The sequence below is a fragment of the Etheostoma spectabile genome, chromosome 5 (genome assembly GCF_008692095.1).
Source record: "Etheostoma spectabile isolate EspeVRDwgs_2016 chromosome 5, UIUC_Espe_1.0, whole genome shotgun sequence".
NCBI classification, from domain to species: domain Eukaryota; kingdom Metazoa; phylum Chordata; class Actinopteri; order Perciformes; family Percidae; genus Etheostoma; species Etheostoma spectabile.
This window is the reverse complement of record NC_045737.1, coordinates 15497346-15511827: the sequence shown is the minus strand read 5'-3', so window position 1 is coordinate 15511827 and position 14482 is coordinate 15497346. Positions and strand designations below refer to the sequence as shown.

The following is a 14482-nucleotide window of genomic DNA, read 5'->3' as shown; positions in this document are numbered from 1 at the left end:
TTATAGAACATGAAGTAAAATTTTATTTCAGAATTGTTTTTTAAAACACCAAATAAGTCACGGGTCGATTTGACCCGAGGGATACGAGAGGGTCCCGAAGGGGAAGGCAACACAAGGGTTAAGAAAAGCTCACAACGACTCAGTCTCCTCAGAAGACTGAGCTGTCCGAGAGTACTGAGCTAGTATATGCCACACACACTGAAAGTGTTTTAACCTTTCACCTTTCTGCTTGGTTTGGCCACTTAAGCTGCAAACTCAAAAAGAAGCTTGACAGGATAGCGTCACTGGCTAGAAAAATAGTGGGAAACCCCCAACAACTTTTGACCCAATTATACACTGACAGAATGAGGAAGAAAGCCAGGAAAATCCCTGCAGATACACACCCTCTTTCCAGCCTTTGTGAGCTCCTGAAGTCTCGGAGGTGCTTCACAGTGCCTCTGGCAAAAAGTGTTTTAAAAAAATCTTTTCTTCTAAATGCCATCAGTATTCTCAACCAAATCTAGTGACAATCAAACTGAGCTGCTATTGAATGAATTTAAGCATAAGCATTTTTTTTTTTTTATATATTTTTATTTAATCTTTTTATACCCTCCTTGCTATGTTTGAGATGTTATCTGTTTATGTGTCTTGTAGGTCTGGTGAGCCAAAGAAAAATTTCCTCTGTGGTGGACAATACAGATCTATTCTATTCTATTCTATTCAATGTTGCAAGAACACTATTGTCTTGTATATGATTGTAAAGCATTACAAAATCCCATCATTGACAGTGTCAAATAGTGTGTAGCATAACACATAATAGTAGCTACTATTTCTTTCTTGTTAATCAGTGTGCCGTACCATGTATTTCTTTTCAAGAAGCAGAGTAGGGCTTGTGTTCGCAGAAAGCCGATGGGGAAAAGGTCAATCAAACTACAGTTAATAAGGCTGGGATCCTGTTAATGACTGTGAAAGAGGTCATTTGCTATGCAAATTAGAACATTTCTAAAAGACTTTCTAGTACACTTGCTAGTGCGCCATTGGTTGAGCCGCCACGTGTCACTATTGGCGGTGCCGAAGGTTGCTGACCCCTGATTTAGAGCATTTATTTCTTCTTTAATGTGACATGTTTGTGAACAAAACTGAGTATGTGGGTGGGGTGTAGGTGCTAGAAGGTTTAAAATTCAAATTATAAACCAAACTGTTCTGTGTCTGAAACTAAGTGAATAAAGGATGACGACTGTCTTTTAGGATGTTCATGGCTTTTTTTTTTGTTCTGCTCTTATACAAGTCCACATTTGGAATTCCAAAATGTGTCCTATTGAACTACTCTGTGTAGCCCACCTTTGACTTTGCTATATATGACCAAAACCATTATGTTAAGCAAAGTAACTCTGTGGGGATGGGTGTTGAAGGATAGTGGGATAAATCCACAGGCTCCGGATTGGCATCAGACATCTGGGTAGAATTCAGCCAATACCAACTGGGTCTTTCACCACTTCAACGGCTGTTCTCTGCTCAGGTTCATCACATATTTTGGTTCCATGAACATCTGCTCTCGCATGCATTTGGACACCTGAGCTCCAACCCCTTTCAATCAGGAGGGACATGTTGCGATTAGACTTCATCGCTATGCAAATCTTTTGTATATACTGTATGGAATGTAGACACCAGTGGTGGTGACGAAGGAGCCCGAAGACCAGACCAAAGGAGGCTCCGGACCGGTCAGCTGGAGTAGATGACTGGAGGTGGAAGGGGAGGTGGAGGGTTGCACTCTTTGCCTGCAACGACAGCTGAATAGCACAGGGAGCAACAGATTTTTTAAAGCAGGGTTGTGACTCTGTGACTGGCCCTTGCAATTTGTGTACGATTCTGACTGGTTAAGCAAGAACGTGAACACATCCACCAGCCGATTTTATTTAGGAAGAGAGCATTTATTAAATCAGGTCTTCCTCAAAGAATTTATGCTGGAGGTAAATCTTCTTCATCTTTCTTTTTCTTTATTTACACTCTAACATATTTGTTACATTATGTTTTTTCTGTTAATTCTTCACAGACTGACTAGATGTTTGCCCAACTTCCAGCCACCACCATGCATTCTTTAACATATGTATTATTATTTTTTTAAAGGCTCAGTAATTTAAATGTCTGTGCAATATAGCTTTTAGAAAACATTGATCAAACAGAAGGAAATTTGTTGGGGATTATTTTCGATTTAATACACATATTGTTCTCTAGTAATTATTTCTGGCAGCAGGACAATGTTAATGGAATTGAGTCAAAAATAGCTACAAGCTCTTTCATGCATATGTTTTGGGAATGCAGCATTGTGGTGGATTTTTGGGGTCAGGTGTCCTCTACACTGTCATATGTTTTGGGAACTGCAGTACCATGATCATCAGCCCTGCTCTTGAATGACTTCCATTTATCAAATCCGACTAAACAGTCGTGTTAGCAGGCTTAACCGCCATCTTAACTACTGCGTATCCTATGCACTCATCAGTATACTGGATGTGTGTTTTTCTTGGTCTCTTTGAGAAAAATCACAAAAAACACAGCGTGTTGTATTGTGGTATTATTGTGTTTTAATAAGAAAAATAAAGAATGTTACAAACATAATTCTTTCAAATCTGAATTATAAGTCTGACAACGTTTTTTCTAGTACGTCGGGGCTTCTTTTGGGATTCCTCCTTAAAAAGCTTGAGAGTGCTTTCAAGCTTGAAAAGACTACAATCACATGAGAGTTGATTCCCCCAAACTTTGTCGTCACCATTTGCCAGAAATATTTCCTGCCACAAACCCATATGCCAAAAGGGATTTGCATTGTGTTCAAGTCATATTTTTTGCATCTGTGCACACATTTTAGTACGTTAAAAAGATTTAGGCTATATACACATAATGAACAATGCTTTTATGTATGCTTTTATGTACCTGTATTAGATCACTGCAATGACATCTATGCCATGCACTTTCCTCAGCACCTGAGAATTGGCAATGAAAAGAGAAGATACTTTAACCCTTGTGTTGTTCTTGGGTTAAATTTGACCCATTTTCAAAGTTTTTAATATCAGAATTATGGGTTTCTTACAACCAACTATATTGCACACATTCATACAGTTTGATAAAATACTTATTGGATGTTAACTTATTGCACCTACAATAATGTAGCTGTCCTCAATTTGGGTCATCCTGTACATCCCATCTGCGTTTTTTCCTGCATCCACCGTCTGCGATTGTGTGTGTGCGCGCGTCAGTTGTTGGGGTAACGAAGCAGCAGCCCCGCCCGCTGCACAGGCCGACAGGATTGAAAAAGCAGCAACTTTTAGTGACTTTATAGTAAAAAAAAAAAAAAAAAGTTACAGAGTAAATTGATGTTAAAATGTATAGAGGTTGGCAGGACGGTCTAAAATGTTTTGTCTTTCGCCGTACGTTTTGTTGGTAAACGTGAGATGTTTGAGTCACACACGTCTTTTCTTCATATCAGAAACACAAAAATGAATTTGCCTGCCAATGTGGCAGGTAGACTAACAGTGTTACAGGGTGAAAAGAGGATCTGCAGCAATGTGCAGTACAACAAAAATATGTCTTTTTTAATCAAACTATGTAAACCTATTCTCATACAACCTCTAATTACATTTATGAACTTGACAACAAGCATAATATGAGCGCTTTAAATAATTTAATGCTATGGTTGATATAATTAATACTGTAGGCCTCTTTGAGAGCAGAAGGAACGTGCTACTAGCTCACAGGATGTTTGAAGTACATCTGCTATTCCTGCATCTCAGCATCATTTTTTGTTTGAAGCCAAACTAGAACAGCAAGGTGTGAAGTAGTGACGCCAGCGCTTCGATTTAATTGCTGCCCAGCTGCAACCCAAGGAACTTTACATCTCATTTATAAGGAGTCAGGAGCTGCTAGAAACCTTTTGAAATGAAAATATCAGTATAAAAATCAGAACACCAATTACTAAGAGCTATTTGTATATCGATGACACAAGAGCTCTCAAATAGCTATCTGTATATAAGAACAGTCCATTTATTTCACATGTGGCACCTAGGCCCAACAGAAGCACCCCCTCTTCTCTGATATCTACTCTCACCTTTTATCCCCAAACGATCATTATTCATCAATGTCATCATAAAAGAGCTGATGAGAATAGAATTTCACTGATGTTATGTGACAAATAAAATTGATTGATTGAAGTTGCAGCTCAAAATACATGCCTAAGAAAAACAAAATTGTGCATAAGTGTCATTCATATCAGAAGCAAGGAAATTAATTTGACCTGTTCTCACTCCCGCTTGGTCAGCGGCTGCACGAGGGACTGCTGAGATTGTCGCGAGTAATGCAAATGCGACAGGGGGCCCTCGGCTTTCAATCAATGTCTTCCAGTGATGCGTGCCCCTGATTGGTCCAGGCCAGTAAGCAACTGCGTGCACTGCTTACCGATAGTTACGCATCGAAATAACTCAATTCTCATTGATCACCCACATTTGGCAGGTGGTTGGGTTTTTATTTAAGGCCCTGCTCAACACACAGGGTGAAAAAAGGATCTGCAGCAATGTGCAGTACAACAAAAATATGTATTTTCTTTAATCAAATCATGTAAACCTATTCTCACATAACCTCTAAATACAATTATGAACCTGAAAATGTGCACAATATGAGCACTTTAAATAACTTGATGCTATGGTTGATATAATTAATATTGTAGGCCTCTTTGAGAGCAGAAGGAACGTACTACTAGCTCACAGGATGTTTGCAGTGCAGCTGTTATTTCTGCATCTCCGCCTCATTTTTTGTTTGAAGCCAAACTAGAACAGCGAAGGTTGTGAAGTAGTGACGCCAGTACTTGGATTTAATTGCTGCCCAGCTGCAACGCAAGGAATTTTACATCTTATGTATCGGGAGTCAGGAGCTGCTGGAAACCTTTTGTAATGGAAATATCAATATAATTAATTAGATTAATTAATAAGAGCTATTTGTGTCTCTAAGTTACAATGGCTCTCAAATAGCTATCTATGTACAGTATAAGGATACAGTCCATTTATTTCACAAGTGGCACCTAGGCCCAACTGAATCTTCTCTGATATCTACTCTCACCTTTTATCCTCAAACGATGACTATTCATCAATATCATCATAAAGGAGCTGATGGGATTATATTTCACTGATTTCATGGGACAAATAAAATTGACTGACTGAAGTTGCAGCTCGAATTAGATGTGCACATGCACACAAAAAAAGCTGGTTGCATAAGAAAAACAAAATTATGCAACAGTGTCGTTTGAAAAAAAAGAAAGAATCAGAAGTGAGAGCATTTCAGAAGATGACAGTTAAGCACATTGTTCCATATTCCATGTTCCACGGGATGGCAAGGTCACATTCACCTTTTACATTTTAAAAGTCTAGATTCTGGGGACAAGCGACTTGTCCTTGCTGGAGGATTTTATAGCTGAGACACAGCTTAGAGTCCCTGGGTGTTTGTTATCTGAGTTCTCAGGCAGCGACAGTGACTCCAGGCTGTATAAATTTAACTGAAAGAAAGCCGCAGAAAGGCAGACTGTGACATGCAGTTGTAAAAGGTTAAGTTCAGTGTTGAACCCAAATAACACTTCACATATCACACCAAGAAAGATTTGCTCAGATTTAGTGATATATTGAAATATAGAAACACAGATGTCATATTTCATATGAATTACTTTTTTAAAATCATCATTTCAAAAAAAGCAGCAGATAAGTAAAAATAATGTTCTCTACAGATACATTCACAGACCAAAGTTTTCCAAGACCTTAAACTTTTGGGTAAAGTTGAATTTTTGCAGAAAGAAAATGATGTTGGTATAAACGCAAGACACCTTCCATGACTGGGAACACGATACTGTAGTTTCTAATTTTAAAGGCAGACGTAGTCTGAAATGAGAATTAATATGCCGTCTACATGCCATCTGTTTGCCTTTGTGGTTCTTCGAAGTGATACTCTGCTAGACAACAATATTTTATTTTTTCAGAAAAGTTATTTTACTGATGCCTGATGACTTCTTTTCTATTGCTCAAAATGCACGCTATTGGGGAAATTGTTGGGTCTCTGTAAATTGTAGAGTGGTCTAGACCTACTTGATATTGTTGTGTCCTGAAATAAGTTCTATCATTTGACAATATAAATGAAATTTAAATAAATGTATTTAATATGTGTACATGACTGTGGTTAGATAATGTACATCTGTGGGTTCTTAAACACAGTGGAGCCAGCAGAGCGGCCGGCTGCAGCAGGTCAAAAGTTCAAGGGCCCACCGTTGCTTAGTTACCTATGAGCACGCTCAATAGCTCTTGAACTCTTGTAGCTCTGCTGGCTCCACTGTGGTGTCAGGTTCAACCTGTTTCTACATAGTCATTAGTAAGGACACAACAATGGCAAATCGTTAGTCTGTGTGGAAAAAATACATTTTTGAATATTGGATTGTAAGAGTTCGACAATTGACTAGTGTGGACCTCACCAGAAAACAGAAAATAAACACAATTTGAATGCCTTTCTGTCACATCTACTGCAGTCAGATTCACTGTGTTCCCTGGGAAGGAATCACTGCACATAGTTAGGCACTTGTAAGGACATTTTGAACATGTTAAGAGGCTAAAAGCCTATTTCCAACTTGTCCTGTTTAAGCCTGTAGGGTGCTAACTCTAGCAGGAGGACAACACGGTGTAAGCAGTACCGATTGATTTCGTTTTTCTTGCTACTGACAAACAACAGAGCTACGTGTTGAAATCGACTGGAATTTTCCTTTAATAAAAGGACGTTGACTGTCTGTCAGGGTGTTCATGGCTTTATTTATGGTTCTGCTCTTGTACAAGATCGTTACATTTCGAATTTCCCATGTATTTGACCTAATAAACTACTCTGATTAGATCACTCCTGAACCAACACTTCATGTGACCAAAACATCTTATTACGCAAAGTGACTCTGTGGGGATGGGGGCTGAAGAGTAGTGGGATAAATGCACAGCGGGACTAAAGCCCTGGATCCTGACTGGAAGAGACATCTGGGTCTAGCTCAACCAATACCAACTGACACTTCTGCCTTCTTGACATTCACCACGCTTTTATCAAGTTCACTCTTCTCCAGCTCTCTCTGTAGAGCTTACAGGTTCACCTTGTCTATCCATCCAACCTCTTATCTAAATGTAACATTTTAGCTCAGTTGCCCAGCACAATGCCCCAGTATGGATTAGCTCACTGAATTATACTTTTGACTGGAAATTATGCTGATATAGGCTACTGCTCAATTCATACTTTGCAGTCACGTGATCACCATGGATACCTGTCGGGCAAGAAACGCTAAGAAAATGGCAAGCCAGAGGAATTGCAGCCTTGCAGATTTCCAAAACTAGGTCTAAATCAATCAACTATTTAGGCCATATGTCACTAAATATTAAAATTAGATATCATGAAAAGATTAACATACTCGGAACTTGAGATCAGTACCCATCACCCGCTCATGTTTTCATTGCTTTGAAGCAAAGTCTCTACCAGACTGGAGATATTTACATCTATTTTATAGAGAATCCATCAGCTTACACCATAGAAAAAATAAAAGACTACAAAAGTATTGATTGCTATCTTTTTTCAAGAGTGGATGGGTTAACAGCGCTGTCATATGGGAAGTGAAAAACAGGAATATCTTCATGATCAAAGGTGTGTGTTAAAAGCTAGCTACCCACTCACGTTTGCTAATCTGTTCCGCAGTGTGATGAAGTCTTCATCACACTGCCTACGCTAAAATGTAATTTTATAAATGATATCCCGATCATTAACTAAACCCATGTAGAAAGACTAATAAAGCGTATGATTTGAACAATGCATGTGTGCCACTCAATCGTAGCCGTCTGCATAATTGTTGCAATGCCTGTTCTTATCTGTCTTGTTATAACCAGTCCCTCCAGGATTTTGCTGCCTTTTTGAGATTGTTGGGGCCCAAAACGCCTGATTTTGCGGGAGGGTTTGTAAAACATTGCATTCTGTACAGTGTGTGTGCATGTCTGATTAGTTAGTGGTTAGTGCATCCAATTACATCTATTACTATCTGGCATGTCTTTTTCACCTCAGAACACTAACTTTCGTAAAGTAAAACTGGCGACATCCTGGCAAGATGATTATCTAACTATGTTTCATTGCTAGGAGACTGTTGTTCTTTCCCGCCAGCTAGTAGTATGTATAGGCAGTTCAATTAAGTTCTATAATCAATATTTATGGAATGAATGAATGAATGAATGACAATGTGCTACATGTGGCAATAAACCAACAGGGAATTATTAGAGATAATCATTTTAAGTTGCTAGTAACAAGACCTACATTGTATCAAATTAGACATAAAATATATATGTTCTGCATTAGACAGTAATATAAACTCAGCGGCCTCTTTTAGCACTCTAGCAGCACATACTGATTAGTCACATCATGAATGACTTCATCGGACTACATAAGTGCTAGCATGGATTGGCCATTGGGAGCACCAGGAGATTTCCCAGTGGGCCGGTCTATTTGTGTAGTCTGAATGGGCTGCACTACGTTGAAAACATTTTCTTTCTTTCTTTCTTTTTTTTTTATTGGCCCATAAAGAGAAGAGAAATCACATCATTAGACCACTTGTGTGTCTTTCATATGAACACAGGCCATTCACATCCCACTGTGGCCCACTTCCATCCTACCATAGAGAGGGAACACATTTAAGTCCCGCCCCCGTCAGCGGCGAATGGAACTCCACAAAGTGCCGGTAACTAGCTAAAAACATGAGATTTAAGGATGTAAAATTATTATTTTAGCTCATATTTTCCTAACCTGGCTGCAGCATCCATAAACAGAAATACATTGTTTTCAAAACGTTGTTTTTAACTTTTTTAAACTCAACAGTCCCTCCCTTTTTACACCTTTGGTGTGAAAATACTATACATGTTACTGAAAACAATCTCATTACATAAACATAAAAATATAACCAAAAATGTAAACATTAGCTGCAAAGTTTAAAGAAATAAACAAAACAAGAAACACATTTTTTTCTGACCTCATCTGACTCCTTGTTTTGGAAATAAAATGTTAAACTGTCCCTTCTGTGGCAGATTTTACTCACAGTGATCAATGACTAACAATTGAAACCAAAACAAACACACTTAATTAAATCAGAAGATATTAAAAGTCGTTAACCAGGTAAAAAACTATGGGAACTTACATCATTCAACAGGATGGAGAACCAATAAAAGAATCTAGGAAGGAAAAATAAATCTAAAAAAAATCAAAGAATGGCAGATCAACATATTTAATACCTAAACTCAACTCTGTAATGCAGTCAGATGGTTTGAAATCTAACTCTCTTAATGGCAGAAAATCTGGGGAAATAGTGTTAGGCTATATGTGAGAGCACAGCGTGTAGCTGGCATCAGTGTCCGGTGTCTGCGTGATCAATCCTTTACTTCACAAAATTGCTATTTTTGTAGCAAATCAATGTCTATTTCAGTCGCATCTCACTGTGTGCCACATCCAACACTCTGAGAAGATTTGTCATAACATTCTGTGTGGCCAGCAAAGAAGTTCCACAAATCTTCAACTTTTTTTTTTTTTTTTTTTTTTTTTTTTTTTTTTACAAACTAGGGAGACAAAATAAAACTCAGCAAACCAAAAAAGAAACGTCAGTGGAAAGGCTACTGCCTTGACTAAAAATATGTATCTTTACTTTTTCATATAAGTTTGTAGTCAAATGATCAGATATCTCAAGTAGCAACAAAGGATTGTTTGAAAATCAAAAGTTCAAGTGAAAGAAATGAAAAAGAATGAAACCCAACCAAACAAAAATCATGGAATATGACTACAGCAAGATCAGAAATAAAAATGCAATGAACTCAAAAAATTGTGGAAACCTCTTATTTATCATTTCAAGTCAAAAAACAAAGATCTTGAGTCACATTGCGCACAAATGATAAAACCCTAATAAGCTTTAATTCATTTCTGGTACAGTTTTCTAGTGTTATTTCTCCCCCACTTCAGCTGACTTACTGGAATGCTTTGACTTGCAATGGGCTTTATGAAATCACACAGACACAATCTCAAAGCAACAAACCAAAAGGAATGAAAGGAAAAAGAAAACACAGATGAATCCAAAATACAATGTGTAAATCTCAATTAACAACATAAGAGCACATCACACAATTCTAGAGATTACCACGATTCAACGAGCATTCACTCACAAAACTGAGTTGATTTGCATAGCCTCTGCTGTCTGCATTTATTGTGTGAAATGAGGTGTGAAAAACACATTCTCCTACAACTCCCTCATTAGCACAGGGGCCCCCTAAAAGTGAGTTGTATTATTGAAAGAATGAATTGACCCTTAACCAGGGAACAGGAAAATGGATTTAAGGTGGAACGTGACTAAAATTAAGGTATTCCCAATCACTAAACATGAAATAGAAGATGTAATCAAATAAAACCAATTATTTCACTTGTTCAACATTTAGCAGGCATTTTTGCCTCACTACTAAACTGATGGACTTAATGTTCAAAGTTGACAAATTCTCATACATTTTCAATTGCTAGCTGCTCATTCATGCATTTTCGGAGACACTCCAATCACATTTTAAAACGTTTTACATCTTTCATAGGCTACAGCATTCACACCGCAATCATTTCAGAAATTGCATTCTCCCAGATGGAGCCACTGTCCGTTCTGCCACACAGGGACAGGCACTTTTTTCTCCACTATGCAATATCAAAAACGTGATTGTTACAAAATGTTTTCCCAGCCCTTTTGCCACAGAGTAAAACTCAAAGTTCTGTTTGTTTCCAACTTTGTTCTCTTCTTAAGGAGCCAAGCTTGTACCGTTTTCAGGCAGACACTCACAAGTAGTGAATGTTTTCTTTTCAACCAGAACTCTCTGGTAAGTTTTGTCAGTTAAAAAATCCTCCCCATATTTTCCAGTTACTACAGAATAGGCGTCAATGAATGCTTTTTCCTGTTTAAAACCACATTGCTTGAGCTTGCTCGCTCCCAACTCAACAAATCAATTTTCTTTACATAATATGACACTGCTGGAGCCGCCTTCCGCAAGCTCCCAGTAACACAGCCAATCCTATTTACACACAGCTACAGTTTAGTGCAAAACACACACAAATTCCACCACCACAAAAATTTATTTACATTAGGCCTCTGTACAATTCCTAAGTGTATCTTCGTACACAATTCGACTATAGCCTACCTTTTAAATTATTTCCTATTTCTAGAGTATGGTCATCTTATGTGACCTCAATTCTCCGTCTCATTGACTCAGAATCAAACCCTCTATTGCAGTGTTTTTTTTAAAGTACACAAAACAGTGTTAAATTCCTGTAGGTTCAAACTTTCCGTTGCAGTTTTTATTACACTCCACTTCAAAAACAACAAAACGGCATTCTGCTTTTGTGTCCTCAAAAGCATTCCCAAAAAAAAATTAGGCAACAAAACAAGAAATGTGAAGCATTAGACTGGGATGCAGCACCCGTTGTCACCGCAATGCCGGTTGATCTAGCTCCCAACTACCACAGCCTGTTAAACTGGCTTTAAAAAAAGACTTATTTCTTGTATTAGCTCCTCACAGAGACTTATACCCTGTTGCCATCCCTTTTCTAATTCAAAGGGACTTCTAATTCAGTGCACGCAACACAAACGCAATCCCTCGGGTCTCATGTCCCGGTCAGCCATGGACCCACTTTCAGGCTTTTAAGCTTTAAAAATATAGTACCAGCACATAAAATCAAAAACAATTTCTTTGACTTATCATCTCCAACTCTGCTTCAATTGGGCATTACTTTTAAATTACTTTTCAGATTTTAACAGACTTACGAGTTGATGCTGCTGAATTTTCACATGACACGTTTTCACATCTACAACATTTCCTAAGCTATGCAGTGTTTTGATCAAACAGGCCAACGTGAAAATTCAGCAGCTCACCATGATCCAGTCTTTTGAACTTGTCTTTTCTCCTTTTCGTCCTAAAAAAAAACAAAAATCACGTCCGGTGTCACCGACTGTTTTTCGACACGTGTTCTTTGATTTGATGAGGAAGGAGAGATGCTAGAGTTTCAATAGAGAATTAACAAAAAGTTTAATGAAACAACATGATGAAGATGATATGACAAAGACGATAAAACACAAAACCTAACACTGCAGCTGACAGCGGACTTGATCCATACTTGTCCCTGATGGAGTCACATGAGATCAGTCCTGAAAATTTCTAAATCCCACACATTTATTCCTTGGAGTAGAAGGTGGTTCCTCAAGTGAAAACTCTCCTTATTGGTCAAATGAAACACACCCGGCCACAGGATCCAAGTCAGTGTTATTTTCAAACTACCTGAATACACATTCTTTCTTCCAATCAAGTCTGGCCCAGCAGGGGCGGCTCCCAAAGGCCGGGACAGCAATTACCTTTCCTGTGGGAACAATGAGCTGCCTCATGTATGCTAAAGGATAGGTATGGCCAAATCAATTCTTTAGAGACAAATCAATTCTTTTTTTGGCTGGTGAGTCAAGCAAATCTACCCACCACTTGCATATTTTACTAGCATTTGGCTGGAAAATGGTGCTAATATTGAATCCTGCACGTATGTACATGGGGAGTGCAAGGACGGTTGGTGTCCAACTCATTGCAGGGGCGGTGTGTTCATTAGGGCGATATTTTTTCTAACCAATTATATCTGTTCTGATCTAGATGTCTGATCTGCCACTAAATGTCCAATCAGACTAAAGTTGTGCTTCAAATGGCCCCACCCCTTTGGGGCGATTTCAGTCAGGTTAAAAATCACCCCAAAAGTCTCTCATTGACTTCCATGTAAAAACAGTTTCTTTCAAAGAGAGTTTGCACTTACGGGCTTTTATCATACGTAATATAACCATGAACATAACTAAGAAAAAAGTGGGTAGCAATCAATTCACGTTCTACTGTCAAGGTGGCTAGCGTTCAGTGTAAATCGTTTGTCTCTTTGAAAGAAGTTCCTTTTAGTCGGTGAACAAACAATTAGGTCTGTGTAAATCCGTGTACCATTTGTTTTTCAAAATAAAACCAAAACTCAAACAAAATGGCTTGTTTCTTCAATTTTGTTTTCTAAAACCAAAAGGAAAAAACGGATAACAACTTTTTCCCATACACAATTTTGTGCTCAAATGAAAAATGGAAAAACAGATAACGAGCAATTCACCCCATCTCATCCAATGTTTCTACTTTTACTTGACGTAAGATGCATGACCCGGATTCGACCTTAACCCGTGGGACGACGACACCGACGTCCAAGAAAAGCTTATGTTGTAACAGGTAGCAACTAGCAACAAAAAGGAACTTTTTTGTGGAAGTAAGAGAGTTACTCTGAAGCCGGAAGACATGACCACAGAGAAAATATCAGTTGTTTTCCAGTTACGCATTATATTTAAAGCAATAAAGTGATATAACATTATGGTGCTTAAATGTATAGGCGTTTCATTCATTCAATTTTTTATTTTTATTTGATGCAAGATACATGACCCGGATGTGATCTTAACTAGGATCAGAATCCGCCAAACAAACAAGAGTTCAAGACAAAAGGTAGTGACTGGATGATTATTTCGACTTAATTCGCCAGCTTTTTGAAGATGGTAGAACGCATGCCGAGATTTCCGAGATGTTTTGAAATGTCTGTCAGAAGATTCTGTGTTCAACACCAGCTCAGACAAAAAAGACATGTGTCAGACGCAGAACTGGAAAGAGCAATCATGTCATTGATAGACAAGGTAAGTGCTCACAAGACAAGGAAAGAAAGTACCCACCATGGTTATGTTAACTAAGTAGCCTATTAAGTAAAGTTAAACCCACAATAATAGGCTACATAATTGGTGTATGGCAAACATTTCAAAGGTTGAAAACACTTAAAATCAGTGTGATCACCCTGTTGCACTGATTGTCTCTGATGTAATACTGTCACAGAGTGCCGTGCTCACCGTGTAAGGTTAATGTTAGTTTACACCGTCTTATTAGATAGGAATTATAATTAATACTGTGTACTACTGTGTAATCTCCACTATATGATGTGCCAGGGAATTGAGCTGAAGTTCATTGATCCCAATCAGAAGTGACATGTTTGCAGATATGTAAATAAGGTTTATTGTACAGCTCAATAAAAATGTACATAGTCTTTGGCGATTAGACTCCATCACTATACGAATATTTTGTATATCTGTATAGGGTTAGAGAACCAGGCTTCTGGGGAATTGGAATCTTTCCAATCAGTCTTAATGTTTTTATTAGGTTCAAACAGAACCTTAGTGTGGAAAGAATTTGGCCAGAGGTCAAATTTCGGGTGAACTATCCACTAAAACAGGCCCTGGTTCACCTGCTGGATAAAGAGCTACTCGACATCCAGGATAATTTAACCAAATTTTGAGTCTCCAACTTGGCATGTCAAGTGAGTCAGATTCGACTTGGCAGGGTTGTTCAGTCCTGGAATGCCC

At 38.3% G+C, this 14482-nt stretch overlaps 1 long non-coding RNA gene across 1 annotated transcript in view; it reads right to left on the bottom strand.

Annotated features, from left to right (window-relative positions):
- Window positions 1-2985: 2985 nt before the first annotated feature.
- Window positions 2986-14482, bottom strand: part of LOC116690262 (uncharacterized) — a 22264-nt gene continuing 10767 nt past the window's right edge. The window contains exons 3-5 of the long non-coding RNA XR_004332217.1: window positions 12808-12816; window positions 10994-10997; window positions 2986-3070 (exon numbers count right to left, since the gene is read on the bottom strand). This is a non-coding gene — a long non-coding RNA (uncharacterized LOC116690262). The remainder of the gene's footprint in view (window positions 3071-10993; window positions 10998-12807; window positions 12817-14482) is intronic.